General features: G+C 40.1%; 1 protein-coding gene across 4 annotated transcripts in view; it reads right to left on the minus strand.

Annotated features, from left to right (window-relative positions):
* ART3 (ADP-ribosyltransferase 3) overlaps positions 1-18,263 on the minus strand; it is a 117,798-nt gene that overhangs the window by 50,558 nt on the left and 48,977 nt on the right. The window contains exon 2 of one of the 4 annotated variants that reach the window (XM_033214389.1): positions 4,645-4,736. The exons of the other annotated variants lie outside the window; for them this stretch is intronic. The gene's annotated coding sequence lies outside the window, so the exon portion shown is untranslated. The remainder of the gene's footprint in view (positions 1-4,644; positions 4,737-18,263) is intronic. 4 annotated transcript variants of the gene reach the window in all.

Below are 18,263 nucleotides of genomic sequence, written 5' to 3' on the forward strand. Positions count from 1 at the left end.
CTGTGCCCAGCCAGAAAGATTTTTAAAGACAGAAAAAACCAGCATGTTGGATATGATCTAGTAGATAGAGGGAAAACTAATAATATAGGAGAGAGAGGGTAGAATGATTGGGTTAATCTTCTAGAGTAGGCAAAAGGGGATGAGACATAGCATACAAGCAGATGAGGTGGGCTTAGATAAGGGTAGGAGCAGTTCATATAACATGAACAGGAGGAAAGGCACAGTATATTGGCAGATACCGGAAAGAAGTGGTTGCAATAAAAATTCTTTTCTACTTGCTTCAATTTTCTCAAAAAAGTAGTAACAAAAGATGATGGTTTAAGTGACAGAGATTTGAAGAAATTGGAGAAAGAATGAAACAGTCATCTAGAAAAGGAGAAGAGTGAATGCATTATGATTGCTGGGCTGCATTAAGGGCCTACTTGAATTTAAAATGAAACCACTTAAGATGGTTGTGCTTTTCTCCATCTACATTCAGTTCCATGGTAGATGCAGACTAAGCTACACTGGATTGAATAAAAAGTGTAGCTTTTCCAAGCAAGGATAAAATGATTACTTTATTTTATTGCATGATTATGGGCAAAAGATCTGAACTGACACTTCACAAAGGAAGATATATAAATGACAAGTAGAAAACGATGTTCAACATTATCAGCATCAGGTAAATGCAAATTAAAACCACTATACATCCACTAGAATGGCTAAAATTAAAGACTAACAACATAAAATGTTGATGAGAGTACGGAACTACCAAAACTTTCATACATTGCTGATGGGAATGCAAGATGATACCGCTATTTTTTAAAAAACAATTTGGCAATTTTCATAAACTTATATATTTACCATATGACCCAGTAATTCTACTTACAGGAATTTATTATACTTAAAAGAAATTATTAAAGTGTGTGCTCACACCTGTCAAATGTTCATAGCAGGTTGATTCATAGTAGTCAAAAGGTAGAAACAACCCAAATGTCCATCAACTGGTAAATGGACAAACAAATGAAATAGCACTCAGCAATAAAAAAGAACAAACATCCTCAAAATGTTAAACATAGGGTTACTACATGATCCAGAAATTCCACTCCTAGGAATACATCTTGGGTATATGCCCAAGATTCAGAAATTCCACTCTGAGGCCTACATCTTGGGTATGTTCACACAATAACTTGTGCACAAATGTTCACAGCAGTCTTATCTATAAATATCATAGCCAAAAAGTGGTCTAGATTTCAATCCAAATGTCCACCAACTAGTAAATGGATATACAAACTGTGATATACCCATGCAGTGGAATATGATTCCACCATAAAAAGGAATTAAGGCTGAATGCAGTGGCTCATGCCTGTAATCCCAGGACTTTGGGAGGTCGAGGCAGGCGGATCACTTGAGGTCAGGAGTTTGAGACTGGCTTGGCTAACATGGTGAAACCCTGTCTCTACTAAAAATACAAAAATTAGCCGGACATGGTGGCGTGGGCCTGTAATCCCAGTCATTCAGGAGTCTGAGGCAGGAAAATCGCTTGCACCCAGGAGGTGGAGGTTGCAGTGAGTTGAGATAGCGCCACTGCACTCCAGCCTGGGTGACAGAGACAGACTGTCTCAAAAAAAAAAAAAAAAAAGGAATTAAGTACTGATACATTTACACGAAATGTCCAGAATAGACAGATCTATACAGACAGAAAGTAGATTAATTTTTTTTTTTTTAGGGCTGGACGTATAATGGGGAAGTAAGGAAGACTGTTAATGCGTACTAGGCTTCTTTTTAGAGTACTGAAAGCATTTCTTCTCCCCAAAAAAGTCACCACATGTCCTTTGTAGTCAATCTCCTCCCTTCACCCAAGGCTCTGGAAGTCACTGATCTTCTTCCTGTCACCAGTTTTGCCTTTCCTAGCAAGACATGTAACTATTATCATACAGTCAGTATGTAATTTTTTATGACTAACTTCTTAGCATAACACTATGAAATCTATCCATGTTGTTGCATGTAACAGTAGTTCTAAAAATGACTGCAGTGATGGTTGCACAAATCTTTACACACAATAAAAACTATTTAAGCCATACACAGTGGTTGGGGTAGCTGAAGGAGGATCACTTGAGCCCAGGAGTTCAAGGCCACTGGGGCAACATAGTGAGACCTCATTTCTTAAAAACAAACTCATACAAGCAAATACTTTAAATGAATTCTTTTTCTTTTAAACTTTTATTTGAGGCTCAAGGGTACATGCGTAGGTTTGTTATACAGGTAAACTCGTCTCAGAGGGGTTTGTTGTACCGATTATTTCATCACCCAGGTACTAAGCCTAGTACACAACAGTTACTTTTTTCTGATTCTCTATCCTCTTCCCCTTCCCACCCTCAAGTAGGCCCCCAGTGCCTGTTGGTCCCCTTTGTGTCCATGTGTTCTCATGATTTGGCTTCCGCTTACAAGTGAGAGCATGTGGTATTTGGTTTTCTGTTCCTACATCGGTTTGCTAAGGATAATGGCCTCTAGCTTCATCTATGTTCCTGTATAGGACATAATCTCATTCTTTTTTATGGCTGCATAGTATTTCGTGGTGTATATGTACCACATTTTCTTTATCCAATCTTCCTAAATGAATTGTATTGTATGTGAGTTATGTGAATTATATCTCAGTAACCATGCTTTGAAAAAGAATAATCTGTTAATGCATGCCACAATATGGGCATGAGGGAACATTATTTGGGTGATGAAATGTTTTATATCGTGATTGTAGTAGATGTTACATGATGATATATATTCGTCAAAAGTCACAAAACTGTACACTTCAAATTTGTGAATATTCATATTAATCATACCTAAATAAAGCAAATTTTAACAAACAACAACAAAAACTATCTTGCCTACATACTCCCTGAATTTTGTGTATTTCAGGGAGAAAATGAAATACACAAAATGAAGATAAGGAAAGATCTTCCATGAAAGATGAAGAAAGAGAACTAGGTGAGCCAAAGAAGCCTAGAGTTGTGGTAAGATAAATATAAGGTATTTGTATCTTAGGGACTGGATGCCAAGGCAGGACATTACAGTAGTGAATGCAAATTTCTATCATCCAAAGACCAAGCAGGATCAGATACCTCAGGGAAGGCCAATGACCGCTAGAGGTCAGCACCAGAACAAGATATTTATCCAATGGCAGGCCACTGCTCTTAGGAAGAAAAATAACTCTGAATTTAAATGTTTATTCAAAGAAAACTGTTTCAACTTAGAAGTGACTAAATTTTAGTTAACAAGATTAGGTGTTTTTACCATTAGTTTTTACTGTTAACATGGGGGTTTGTGAACTAAGTTGATTTCTAATAAAGAGAAATACCTATTCCTTTTTGCACATGATTCTTCATACTATGACATTCTGACATTGGGAAAAATTGTAGTTTGTTCTTTGTTCTGTTAGTTCTAGCTGTTAGTATGGTCTCCAGCAATGGTGACGTTTAATTGCTAGCTCAGTAACTTAGTATTTTTTATAGATTTTGGGAACCTGGTTGCTAAATTCCCTCATCATAGTCTCCTGGCACTGGGCATTCTACAGACAAACAATTTCCATGCCCTCTCACCTTGTTCAGTGGCCCTCCCACAAACTCAAGATGCACTCCTTTGCCCTTGGTGGGCATCTGCTTACAGAAGATCATAAACTGGTTTGTACCCCAGTTACCTTCTCTAAGCCCAAGGGAAATCTAGGAATTCTATCATGACAACTTTGATTTTAGAAAACTGGAGAGAATCTTTTGTCGTTTCTCAACTCATTCTACTTTGTTATGTTCAACTTGTTAAAGATCATGCTTTTTCTAAGAGACCTTAAAAATTCTCCAGTATGCCCAAGTGATGGTGGCAGCCACTCCAGTTGGCCTACCATCATCCCAGCTGTGGCAGGAAGGTGTGGCCAGGGCTGCCTCTTCCACAGAGCAGGCAGGAGCCCTGCCCTTTTGGGCAGCGGTGCAATTGCTCAAACTATGGCAGCAGACTCAGATATCCCTGCACTCTTGGGGGCCTGGGAAGGCCCCCCTGTCCTCACAAGCTCAGAAGTGCCTGCTCCCACTGCTTGGCTTCTCCCTGCTGTTGGCTCCCACTCCAATCTTGGAGTGAAGTCAGGCTGAGCCCAGGCATCATGAACAGTGGGAGGCAGAGTCACAGGTGGAAGGGGGTGGGTCTCCGGTGAGGTCTCTCTGTCAGCTCAGGGAGGGCCTGAAGGCTGGGGGCCGGGCTGCCAGCTCCACTGACTGGAGTGGATACTGCTGCCTTTTCCAGGCCTGCCCATGACCACCCATGGACCAACCAGCATGCACTTCCTCCCCTCTGAGGCCCATAAATGGCTGGGCTCAGCCAGAGCTGAGCAGACAACAGGATGACCAGCAGCAGAGAGGAGCTACCCTCTCTGCTGATAGCTTCAGAGATCTGCAGAGACTGCTGAGCGACCTGCCTGCAGAGAGGAGCAGACCTCAGGATGACCAGAGAGCAGAGAGGAGCTGCCCTCTCCAGGGCCTCCTCTCCGCTGAGAGCTGAACACTTGATGGACAACCTGCCTGCCCACAGAGGGGAGCTACCCATTGTGGGTGTCCTTCTGAGCAGTTCTAGCACTAAATCAATACCCTCTTCTTCTTCCTCACCCTTCATTTGTCTGCATATCTCATTCTTCCTGGACGCAGGACAAGAACTCGGGCAAAGGACCCACTGGCAACAGAGGTTTACAGGGGAAGAAAATCAACACCCCAAAGATCCTGTAACACAAGAAGTATGAAACGAAAAAAATCTCTGCTGCTAAAGGATTCCCTGAAAATTACTACTGTGTTTCTAAACCCCTACATCAACCCCTTCTAGGGTTTCAGTCCAGAGGAGCCACAGGAGTCTGAATTCTCTTTTCTCCTTTTCTCCATTCTAGAATCAGGTCTTCTACTCCCAGTTCCTGTTAGGCACACTTCCTATGTGCTATTTCTTTTGCCTTTATCCTATATTGATAATCCTGTCTTGTTCTGGCATTATCAACCTTTTCCTTCCTTTAGACCACTAAGGATAATCTTAAAGGTTACTGGAGTATAGACAGACTTTATAAAGGGAATGAAACACATACCACATTAGTTTCAAAACAATGCATATTATCCCCACAACATTCAATATATAATGATTATATTGCTTTATTATATTTAATACATTGATGTTATATAATACAACATACTAGTATATGTATATATTATAATGTAATATACTATTATATTTGTGGACACATCCTACTGGTAGATTTTAAGTCTCTAAGCTTTAATTCTCAACTTTCTTTCCCCCTATTGCAGTGAGAGACACACATTCTCATCAAGTACAGGAGTCTCTATGACAATGATTTCAACAAGAGTGTGTGTGTGTGTGTGTGTTTGTGTGTGTGTGTGTTGGAGGGTTATATCAGAGTGTGGGAGGTTCAGGAGGTCCTTGAATAAGGCCATTTCATTACAACATTAATGAGAAAAAAACCTGATTCTCAGCCAGGGCCACTGTCTGTGTGGAGCTTGCACATTCTCCCCATGTCTGTGTGGGTTTTCACTAGGGACTCTGGTTTCCTCCCACATCCCACAGATGGGCATGTTAGGAGAGAGGTTTGGAAATGAATGGATGAATACAAATTATTGCAAAATAAAAATTCCTAAAGCATACAATAATAATACAAATGCACAAGATTAAATGATTCAGTACAAAAGCACTCAGTGAGCCTACCATATTTGTAATTGTTTGTTTTTGAACTTTGTGGTGGTAAGAGGTGCGCCTCACAATTTTTGCTTTGCAAACACTCCCTCTTTGATTGAACTCACCACCACTATGGCTACCATTACTCACGCCTGTAATCCCAGCACTTTGGGAGGCCGAGGTGGGTGATCACTTGAGCTCAGGAGTTCGAGACCAGCCTGGCCAACATGGTAAAACCCCGTTTCTACTAAAAATACAAAAGTTAGCCAGGCATGGTGGCAGGTGCCTGTAATCCCCGCTACTCGGGAGGCTGAGGCAGGAGAATCGCTTGAACCTGGGAGGTGGAGGTTGCCGTGAGCCATGATCTCACCACTGCACTCCAGCCTGGGCAACAAAGCGAGACCCTGTCTCAAAAGAAAGCAATTTACTCAATATTCCAACTCCCATCTTTCTACCAACACTGATAATTGAAATAATATTGTTAGTATATTTTATAGCATCCACTTTCAATATTCTCTTTTTGGTACTCATTTTGTAATAAGAGAACGTTAGCACTGTTACCCTTCCCTTCATCTCCTTTCTGCCTTTCACCTCCCAGTTTCCATCAGTAGTTCTTTTATCTTTATGTTGTCAAAATGTAATAACATTTGCTTTTTGTTCTGTAGCCATGCTTTCAGTACAGGTCTATTCTAAAATTAAAAATAAAAAAATATGGTTTACTGCAAGTTTATTGCAATCAGGTGTATATACTCTTTAGTATAAAGACAAGACATAAGTTAGGATTTTATTTCCATCTCCGCTGTTTCAATGTCATAATCACTATTCATACTCAAAACAAAACATTTTTATGTCAAGATCAAATGAATACTCCTTTCCCATACTCCACTAATCCCTTAAAATCATGCCCCACTTTTGTCTCTTTCATATTTAGATCACTAACTTTTTTTATTTTTCCTTTAGTTTCTGAATGCCTTTTTTGGTGGTGATGGTAGTGGTGATTGTGGTGGTTGTTGGGAAAAGTAATATTTGTCTCCATCATACACCTAATGTGCTTCTATTTCCAATTCTATTGCTTGGAATCCATTTTGTTCTTATTCTTGAAGACCAGTTCTAACCTGGACAAACTGCTCTCCAGGCCAAAAACTAGGAGATTAAAAAATCTTTCAACTGAATCCCTGGGTACTTTTTCCATTTCTTGTATTCTACAGTTTTTTTTTTTTAATTTAATTTTTGTCTCCTGCTACTGTATCTATAGCTTTTTGATTTATCTTTGTTTTGTAGGAAAATATTCTGAAAGTATTTCCTTAAAAAGGATGCATGGAAGATAAACATTTTGAGTGCTTTCATTTTTGAAATGTGAATCTGATGAACAGTTGGGATAGTATATAATTCTAGGTTCAAAATATTTTTTCCTCAGAACTTTGTATAATACATGAATCTCTAAAAGATTTGTATAAATTCAATGTTTAATGCCAAAATTATTCTATTTTTCACTATCATTGTTTTAAACTAATTCTCAAGTGCAGGCTTTATAATACTTTTAACTTTCTTGTTTTTATGTTCTCTGTCTCTGTCAAATACATATAAATATATAACTACTTTATATATATATACACACACACACATATATATATTACTACTTAAATATCTATTGGGAAATTCTCATCAAAGGAATATATATGGCACAACCAGAGAGACCTTATTGTAAGTCCATTTCCTAATTTTTTCAACAAAATTCAGGATTTTTTCATATTTTCTTTTTGTGAATCTTGTCTTCCTAACTAGAGATTTAAGCTTCTTTTAATCTCATTTTAAACTCCTCATTTCTCTCTCCATTACTTCCAGCTTAAAATGGTATAAGGTACAGAGAATATATTCAAGATCTAGTTAAGAGAGATTTGCTCAGCAATGCTTTGAACTCTTTCTGAATTATATCTTGAATCTAGTATATACTTATTTCTAATTGTAACAAGTTTTTACAATGACTCATTCATTCATTACGTTTTATCTACAAATGTTTATTGAGCACCTACTATAGGCCAAGCACTATCCTAGGTGTTGGGATGTTATCAGTGAACAAAATAAAAATCCCTGCCTCCAGGAAGCTTACGTCCATCAAGTAGTAGAGAAAAAGGAGGAAGGCAATAAACAATGAAAATAATAAATTAGGCCGGGCGCGGTGGCTCAAGCCTGTAATCCCAGCACTTTGGGAGGCCGAGACGGGTGGATCACGAGGTCAGGAGATCGAGACCATCCTGGCTAACACGGTGAAACCCCGTCTCTACTAAAAAAATACAAAAAATTAGCCAGGCGAGATGGCGGGCGCCTGTAGTCCCAGCTACTCGGGAGGCTGAGGCAGGAGAATGGCGTAAACCCGGGAGGCGGAGCTTGCAGTGAGCCGAGATCGCGCCACTGCACTCCAGCCTGGGTGACAGAGCGAGACTCCGTCTCAAAAAAAAAAAAAAAAAGAAAATAATAAATTAGTAATTATGCAGTGAAAGAGATAAAGTAAGAATGAAGAAGTGTGAAGTGTGGGGAGTTGGGGCACACTATAGTGTTAAATAGAGTGATCAAGGTAGGCCTCACTGAGAGAGTGAATTTTAGCAAAAACCTGAAGAAGGTAAGGGACTTAAATAAGGGATTAGCTGTAGGAAAGTATTCCTTACAGAGAGAATAGCTGGAAGTGTATTGTTCAATGGCCACTAGCCACCACATGTAGTTACTGTGCATTTGAAATGTGATTTGGTTTATAAAAATGAATTTTTAATTGCATTTAATTTAAATTTAAAAACTGATAATTGATTTATAGGAAAAATTTTAAGTATATTTGAAACAACTCAGGCATGTAAATCTATATTTCAACTATAAATTTTATAAAGTGTATATACAGATCAAGTATTTCTAATGGAAATTTCATATCCAAATGAGAAATGCTACCGCCTGTGTGAAATATTCACAGAATTTCAAACATATAGTATTTTTAAAATGGTGAAACATCCCATTAATATATATTTTGTTAAATAAGTTATTAAAATTATTTTCACTTCTTTCTTTTTGTCTTTTGATATGGAGCTACTAGAAAACTTAAAACTACATATGTGGCTCACATTTTATTTATTTTGGACAACACTGAGCTAGAATACAGAGCCTGCCTATTACGCCTGAGGAAAACCAGGATGGCTCAGAGGTGACTGGGGCTGAGTGGGTTAAGTATAGAAAATAAGGTCAGAGAGGTAAAGGGTCCATGCCATATATGTCTTCATATACCTTTACTTTTTATCTATAGTAATAGCATAAATTATTATGATAGCATAAATTATCTATGATAATAGCAATGACTGAAATTACAAGGTTAAAGGCAGAATTGACATCTGCAACCACTATCTTTGCTGTGGGAAATTTCTAGGAAACCATTTGGCTCTATTAACTGTGCCTCTATCCGTACTGTAACATGACATAGGTAGGATGGTGGTTAGAAAGGGATTATAGTTAAGCCTCATTAAAGTCCTGGCAGTGAGCAGGACTGAACAGTCTTCAAAGAGTAAATCTACCAAATTCCCATGATGCCAGGCCTAGAGAGACTCTAGCAGTGTCAAGCCAGATCCAGCCCAGTATTCCTTCTTTCATTTATTCTCCATATTCCTCTCGCCCATTGTCTCCTTCCATTCAAGACTGCCTCTCCTGAAATATTTTAATCTGCATTTTTCTCCATATAAAAATCTATGTTGATTAACATAGATTTAAGAAGAAGAGTTTAAATGTGATGAAAAATGATCCACTGCTATCCATTTATCAGCTGTAAGATGTCCAGATGACCAAAACAGGACCTTCTGAATTGAGGACACAAAACACAGGTACACAGGACCTAATTTACTGATTGGAAAGGACTTGTGGAAGTTATTCCTTCCTCAGTAGGAGGGGAAAAAAAGAAAGAAAACGTTTTACTTTTAGCCCTGTACATTTCCTTTTTAAATGCAGGAAGGGGCACTATTAAGTAGGTGAGCATTTTACATAACATGAAGAATAAAGCAAAATTGTCCCTGGGTATGACTAATGTTGTAATTAAGAGTTCAGTTATTCATAAGGAAGAGAGCTGCCTAACCAGGAACTTTTCTACCAGGCTGTAACATGAGCAGAAAATACTTTTGTGTTAAGCCACTGATATTTCAGCATTTTTGTGTTATAGCAGCTAGCACTGTCATAACTAACAGTTCTTTTGAGGTTTAAAAGTTTATTTTACAACCATGTAATTGTACAAACGATATAAACGGAAGTCAGATAAAATCTTAGTACATATATAGTAATAAAGCATAAACTATTACAGAAAATTTGATACAAAGTTGTACATAAGTACTTATAAAGGCAATTAAGCTTCCCCAGTCTGTAGGAATACAAAAGTTGCCAGTAATTAATTTACATTACGAAAAAGGAAAACCATTATTTATGCTATCGCAAAAGCAATACCCTTACAAGTAAAAATAATCTCCACTTGATATTAGTAATTTGAAAAACCTAGCACATCTACAACTATTGTTTAATCAAAACTTTTCACTGACTCAACATTTATCACTTAAATGCAGATGTAAAATAACCTTGCATGGCAAACATGTTTACTCTGTGCTAATGAAACTGTGAAACAGTTCCTCCTCTCAAGTTCACAGACAAGTCAATCAATGATTGACTACAGAACAGACTGGTGGGTGTTACAAAAAAAGACCTGCCCAGGGGACCACTAGGGGTGGAGGAAGAACACCTGGGTCTCACTCACTGGGCACTTAGTGCTTTCAGTTTTATCTGTAAACCAGGGGATGATTACATTAATATTGTATGAATACACTGCTACTGGGAAAAGCATTCATTCAACAGATGCCCACTACATACTCTGTACCAGGTATTGTGTTAATTGTGTTAAGGGCTGAAACAGGGAAGGACAAGGCACATCCTACTGGGGCTTGCAGTGCGGCAGGTGCTGAGCTAATGCACACACACAAGGGCCACTCCAGAGCAAGGACCTGTCTCTCTGAATGAATAATCTCCAACATGGTAAAAGAGCTAACTGTATTTCAAAAGGTGAAACAAAACTTTTTTTGCTTTGTTACGCATGTTTCAAATCGATCACTGGTTCAGGCCTGGAGTATGCATCAGAATTATCTGTGAAGCTCAGTAAAAGTGCTGATGCCAGAGCCCATTCAAAGCTTACTGCTTCAGAACCACCACTGGGGACCTGGCAGTTCTAATGTGCACACCTAGTCAAGAATCCTTTAAAGGCTGATAAGGCAATCTTGAAACCTCTGTCAATGCAAAAGTGGATGCTCCTCATTAATAAGAACTCAAAAAATAAACTACAGCTAGTATAAGACTTGTTTTTTGTGCCTATAAAACCCATCCAAGTGTTAGGAAGCTACTTTCTAACTATAAAGTTCTATCCAAAAAGACTTGCAGTCAAAACACCAAGCCAAAAAAAAAAAAAGGCACTACAGCGTGGACTTCGACATGCAAAGGCCTACTATGTGCTGATATTGTAAGCAATCTGTGTGCATGTGTACATATGCATCTGTTTTCAGGGGAAGAAAAGCAGTTAAAGCCAATTAAGTTTATGAATTCTTGCTACTATTTTAATATTAAACCTTTAAGTGAAAATTTATTGAACGCTATTACAAATGTGGCAAATTGACATAGCTGGTTTACTGCACAAACTTTAATGTCAAAGGGACTAGATCAGAGCTTCAGTCTCACTTATTGGACCTATAACATTGTGCAGGTCGCTTAACTTATCTGGGCCACAGTTCCTACACCTCAGGAAAATGGAAGTAACTGCTTCATTTACAGAGCTATTAAATGAAAGAAATGAGAAAACTATAAACCAACATCGAAGCCTAAATTACTACTTAGTATTTGTTTTAAAGTCTAGTACAATTGCAATGTTTTTAATAAAAAAACTCATTGATAGGTGAATTTTTACAATATATCTAGAAGCAGCATTTAACATTAAAAACTTAATTTTTGAAAAAGTACACAACCAGGCAGGGTGGAGTGGTTAATGCCTGCAATCTTAACACTTTGGGAGGCCAAGGTGGGAGGATCACCAGAGGCCAGGAGTTCGAGACCAGCCTGGTCAACACAGCGAGACCTCAACTGATTTTTTTTTTTTTTTTTTTTTTGAGACAGAGTTTCACTCGTCGCCCAGGCTGGAATGCAATGGCACGATCTTGGCTCACTGCAACCTCCGCCTCCCGGGTTCAAATGATTCTCGTGTCGCAGCCTCCCGAAGTAGCCGGCATTACAGACGCCCGCCACCATGCCTAGCTAATTTTTTTGTATTTTCAGTAGAGACAGGGTTTTGCCATGTTGGCCAGGCTGGTCTCGAACTCCTGACCTCAGGTGATCCACCCACCTCATCCTCCCGAAGTGCTGGGATCACAGGCGTGAGCCAGCATGCCTGGCCAATGTCATCTATTTAAAAAATAAAAGAAAAAGAGTACACAACCACAAAGCACTGGGCCAAATGCATTGTTTCCATATTTGCAAAGATTTACCATAGAAATATTAGGTTGGGAGGGGGGCGGAGCAAGATGGCCGAATAGGAACAGCTCCAGTCTCCAACTCCCAGCGCGAGCGACACAGAAGACCGGTGATTTCTGCATTTTCAACTGAGGTACTGGGGTCATCTCTCTAGGGAGTGCCGGACAATCGGTGCTGGTCAGCTGCTGCAGCCTGACCAGCGTGAGCTGAAGCAGGGCGAGGCATCGCCTCACCTGGAAGCGCAAGGGGGAAGGAAATCCGTTTTCCTAGCCAGGGGAACTGAGACACACAACACCTGGAAAAGCGGGTAACTCCCACCCCAATACTGCGCTTTAAGGAAACAGGCACACCAGGAGAATATATCCCACACCTGGCCGGGAGGGTCCCACGCCCACGGAGCCTCCCTCACTGCTAACACAGCAGTCTGCCACGATCGATCCGCAAGGCAGCAGCAAGGCTGGGGGAGGGGCGCCCGCCATTGCTGAGGCTTAAGTAGGTAAACAAAGCCGCTGGGAAGCTCGAACTGGGTGGAGCTCACAGCAGCTCAAGGAAGCCTGCCTGTCTCTGTAGACTCTACCTCTGCGGACAGCGCACAGCTGCAGTCCAATAGGGAAGCAGCGGGGGCCGGTGCAGAGGCGAACGACTCTGTCTGACAGCTTTGGGGAGAGCCGTGGATCTCCTAACTGGAGCTTGAGATCTGAGAACGGACAGACTGCCTGCTCAGGTGGGTCCCTGACCCCTGAGTAGCCTAACTGGGAGACATCCCCCACTAGGGGCAGTCTGACACCCCACACCTCACAGGGTGGAGTCACCCCTGAGAGGAAACTTCCAAAGGAAGAATCAGACAGGTACACTCGCTGTTCAGCAATATTCTATCTTCGCAACCTCTGCTGCTGATACCCAGGCAAACAGGGTCTGGAGTGGACCTCAAGCAATCTCCAACAGACCAACAGACAGTCCTTCTGACTGTCAGACGGAAAACTATCAAACAGGAAGGACACCTATACCAAAACCCCATCAGTACGTCACCATCATCAAAGACCAGAGACAGATAAAACCACAAAGATGGGGAAAAAGCAGGGCAGAAAAGCTGGAAATTCAAAAAATAAGAGCGCATCTCCCCCTGCAAAGGAGCGTAGCCCATCGCCAGCAACGGATCAAAGCTGGTCAGAGAATGACTTTGACGAGATGAGAGAAGAAGGCTTCAGTCCATCAAACCTCTCAGAGCTAAAGGAGGAATTATGTACCCAGCACAAAGAAACTAAGAATCTTGAAAAAAGAGTGGAAGAATTGACAGCTAGACTAATTAATGCAGAGAAGATCATAAACGAAATGACAGAGATGAAAACCATGACACGAGAAATACGTGACAAATGCACAAGCTTCAGTAACCGACACGATCAACTGGAAGAAAGAGTATCAGCGATTGAGGATTAAATGAATGAAATGAAGCAAGAAGAGAAACCAAAAGAAAAAAGAAGAAAAAGAAGTGAACAAAGCCTGCAAGAAGTATGGGATTATGTAAAAAGACCAAATCTATGTCTGATTGGGGTGCCTGAAAGTGAGGGGGAAAATGGAACCAAGTTGGAAAACACTCTTCAGGATATCATCCAGGAGAACTTCCCCAACCTAGTAGGGCAGGCCAACATTCAAATTCAGGAAATACAGAGAACGCCACAAAGATACTCCTCCAGAAGAGCAACTCCAAGACACATAATTGCCAGATTCACCAAAGTTGAAATGAAGGAAAAAATCTTAAGGGCAGCCAGAGAGAAAGGTCGGGTTACCCACAAAGGGAAGCCCATCAGACTAACAGCAGATCTCTCGGCAGAAACTCTACAAGCCAGAAGAGAGTGGGGGCCAATATTCAACGTTCTTAAAGAAAAGAATTTTCAACCCAGAAAATTTCATATCCAGCCAAACTAAGTTTCATCAGTGAAGGAGAAATAAAATCCTTTACAGATAAGCAAATGCTTAGAGATTTTGTCACCACCAGGCCTGCCTTACAAGAGACCCTGAAGGAAGCCCTAAACATGGAAAGGAACAACCGGTACCAGCCATTGCAAAAACATGCCAAAATGTAAAGACCATCGAGGCTACGAAGAAACTACATCAACTAACGAGCAAAATAACCAGTTCATATCATAATGACAGGATCAAGTTCACACATAACAATATTAACCTTAAATGTAAATGGACTAAATGCCCCAATTAAAAGACACAGACTGGCAAACTGGATAAAGAGTCAAGACCCATCAGTCTGCTGTATTCAGGAGACCCATCTCACATGCAGAGACATACATAGGCTCAAAATAAAGGGATGGAGGAAGATCTACCAAGCAAATGGAGAACAAAAAAAAGCAGGGGTTGCAATCCTAGTCTCTGATAAAACAGACTTTAAACCATCAAAGATCAAAAGAGACAAAGAAGGCCATTACATAATGGTAAAGGGATCAATTCAACAGGAAGAGCTAACTCTCCTAAATATATATGCACCCAATACAGGAGCACCCAGATTCATAAAGCAAGTCCTTAGAGACCTACAAAGAGACTTAGACTCCCATACAATAATAATGGGAGACTTCAACACTCCACTGTCAACATTAGACAGATCAACGAGACAGAAAGTTAACAAGGATATCCAGGAATTGAACTCATCTCTGCACCAAGCGGACCTAATAGACATCTGTAGAACTCTCCACCCCAAATCAACAGAATATACATTCTTCTCAGCACCACATCGCACTTATTCCAAAATTGACCACATAATTGGAAGTAAAGCACTCCTCAGCAAATGCACAAGAACAGAAATTATAACAAACTGTCTCTCAGACCACAGTGCAATCAAACTAGAACTCAGGACTAAGAAACTCAATCAAAACCGCTCAACTACATGGAAACTGAACAACCTGCTCCTGAATGACTACTGGGTACATAACGAAATGAAAGCAGAAATAAAGATGTTCTTTGAAACCAATGAGAACAAAGATACAACATACCAGAATCTCTGGGACACATTTAAAGCAGTGTGTAGAGGGAAATTTATAGCACTAAATGCCCACAAGAGAAAGCAGGAAAGATCTAAAATTGACACTCTACCATCACAATTAAAAGAACTAGAGAGGCAAGAGCAAACACATTCAAAAGCTAGCAGAGGCAAGAAATAACTAAGATCAGAGCAGAACTGAAGGAGATAGAGACACAAAAACCCTCCAAAAATCAATGAATCCAGGAGTTGGTTTTTTGAAAAGATCAACAAAATTGACAGACCACTAGCTAGACTAATAAAGAAGAAAAGAGAGAGGAATCAAATAGACGCAATAAAAAATGATAAAGGGGATATCACCACCGATCCACAGAAATACAAACAACCATCAGAGAATACTATAAATGCCTTTATGCAAGTCAACTAGAAAATCTAGAAGAAATGGATAATTTCCTGGACACTTACACTCTTCCAAGACTAAACCAGGAAGAAGTTGAATCCCTGAATAGACCAATAGCAGGCTCTGAAATTGAGGCAACAATTAATAGCCTACCACCAAAAAAAGTCCAGGACCAGATGGATTCACAGCTGAATTCTACCAGAGGTACAAGGAGGAGCTGGTACCATTCCTTCTGAAACTATTCCAATCAACAGAAAAGGAGGGAATCCTCCCTAACTCATTTTATGAGGCCAACATCATCCTGATACCAAAGCCCGGCAGAGACACAACAAAAAAGAGAATTTTAGACCAATATCCCTGATGAACATCGATGCAAAAATTCTCAATAAAATACTGGCAAACCGATTCAGCAGCACATCAAAAAGCTTATCCACCATGATCAAGTGGGCTTCATCCCTGGGATGCAAGGCTGGTTCAACATTCGCAAATCAATAAACGTAATCCAGCATATAAACAGAACCAAAGACAAGAACCACATGATTATCTCAATAGATGCAGAAAAGGCTTTTGACAAAATTCAACAGCCCTTTATGCTAAAAACGCTCAATAAATTCGGTATTGATGGAACGTACCTCAAAATAATAAGAGCTATTTATGACAAACCCACAGCTAATATCATAGTGAATGGGCAAAAACTGGAAAAATTCCCTTTGAAAACTGGCACAAGACAGGGATGCCCTCTCTCACCACTCCTATTCAACATAGTGTTGGAAGTTCTGGCTAGGGCAATCAGGCAAGAGAAAGAAATCAAGGGTATCCAGTTAGGAAAGAAGAAGTCAAATGTCCCTGTTTGCAGATGACATGATGGTATATTTAGAAAACCCCATCGTCTCAGCCCAAAATCTCCTTAAGCTGATAAGCAACTTCAGCAAAGTCTCAGGATACAAAATAATGTGCAAAAATCACAAGCATTCTTATACACCAGTAACAGACAAGCAGAGAGCCAAATCAGGAATGAACTTCCATTCACAATTGCTTCAAAGAGAATAAAATACCTGGGAATCCAGCTTACAAGGGATGTAAGGACCTCTTCAAGGAGAACTACAAACCACTGCTCAGTGAAATCAAAGAGGACACAAACAAATGGAAGAACATACCATGCTCATGGATAGGAAGAATCAATATCGTGAAAATGGCCATACTGCCCAAGGTTATTTATAGGAATCTATAATGCCATCCCCATCAAGCTACCAATGACTTTCTTCACAGAATTGGAAAAAACTGCTTTAAAGTTCATATGGAACCAAAAAAGAGCCCGCATTGCCAAGACAATCCTAAGTCAAAAGGACAAAGCTGGAGGCGTCACGCTACCTGACTTCAAACTATACTACAAGGCTACAGTAACCAAAACAGCATGGTACTGGTACCACAACACAGATATAGACCAATGGAACACAACAGAGTCCTCAGAAATAATACCACATCTACAGCCATCTGATCTTTGACAAACCTGAGAGAAACAAGAAATGGGGAAAGGATTCCCTATTTAATAAATGGTGCTGGGAAAATTGGCTAGCCATAAGTAGAAAGCTGAAACTGGATCCTTTCCTTACCCCTTATACGAAAATTAATCAAGATGGATTAGAGACTTAAATGTTAGACCTAATACCATAAAAACCCTAGAAGAAAATCTAGGTAGTACCATTCAGGACATAGGCATGGGCAAGGACTTCATGTCTAAAACACCAAAAGCAACGGCAGCAAAAGCAAATTGACAAATGGGATCTCATTAAACTAAAGAGCTTCTGCACAGCAAAAGAAACTACCATCAGAGTGAACAGGCAACCTACAGAATGGGAGAAAATTTTTGCAACATACTCATCTGACAAAGGGCTAATATCCAGAATCTACAAAGAACTCAAACAATATACAAGAAAAAAACAAACAACCCCATCGAAAAGTGGGGAAAGGATATGAACAGACATTTCTCAAAAGAAGACATCCATACAGCCAACAGACACATGAAAAAATGCTCATCATCCCTCGCCATCAGAGAAATGCAAATCAAAACCACAATGAGATACCATCTCACACCACTTAGAATGGCAATCATTAAGAAGTCAGGAAACAACAGGTGTTGAGAGGATGTGGAGAAATAGGAACACTTTTACACTGTTGGTGGGATTGTAAACTAGTTCAACCATTATGGAAAACAGTATGGCAGTTCCTCAAGGATCTAGAACTAGATGTACCATATGACCCAGCCATCCCACTACTGGGTATATACCCAAAGGATTATAAATTACTCTACTACAAACACATGCACACGTATGTTTATTGCGGCGCTATTCACAATAGCAAAGACTTGGAATCAACCCAAATGTCCATCTGTGACAGACTGGATTAAGAAAATGTGGCACATATACACCATGGAATACTATGCAGCCATAAAAAAGGATGAGTTTGCGTCCTTTGTAGGGACATGGATGCAGCTGGAAACCATCATTCTTAGCAAACTATCACAAGAAGAGAAAACCAACACCGCATGTTCTCACTCATAGGTGGGAACTGAACAATGAGATCACTTGGACTCGGGAAGGGGAACATCGCACACTGGGGCCTATCATGGGGAGGGGGGAGGGGGGAGGGATTGCATTGGGGAGTTAT

This window comes from Trachypithecus francoisi, unplaced genomic scaffold (genome assembly GCF_009764315.1).
Source record: "Trachypithecus francoisi isolate TF-2019V2 unplaced genomic scaffold, Tfra_2.0 Lachesis_group1, whole genome shotgun sequence".
NCBI lineage: Eukaryota > Metazoa > Chordata > Mammalia > Primates > Cercopithecidae > Trachypithecus > Trachypithecus francoisi.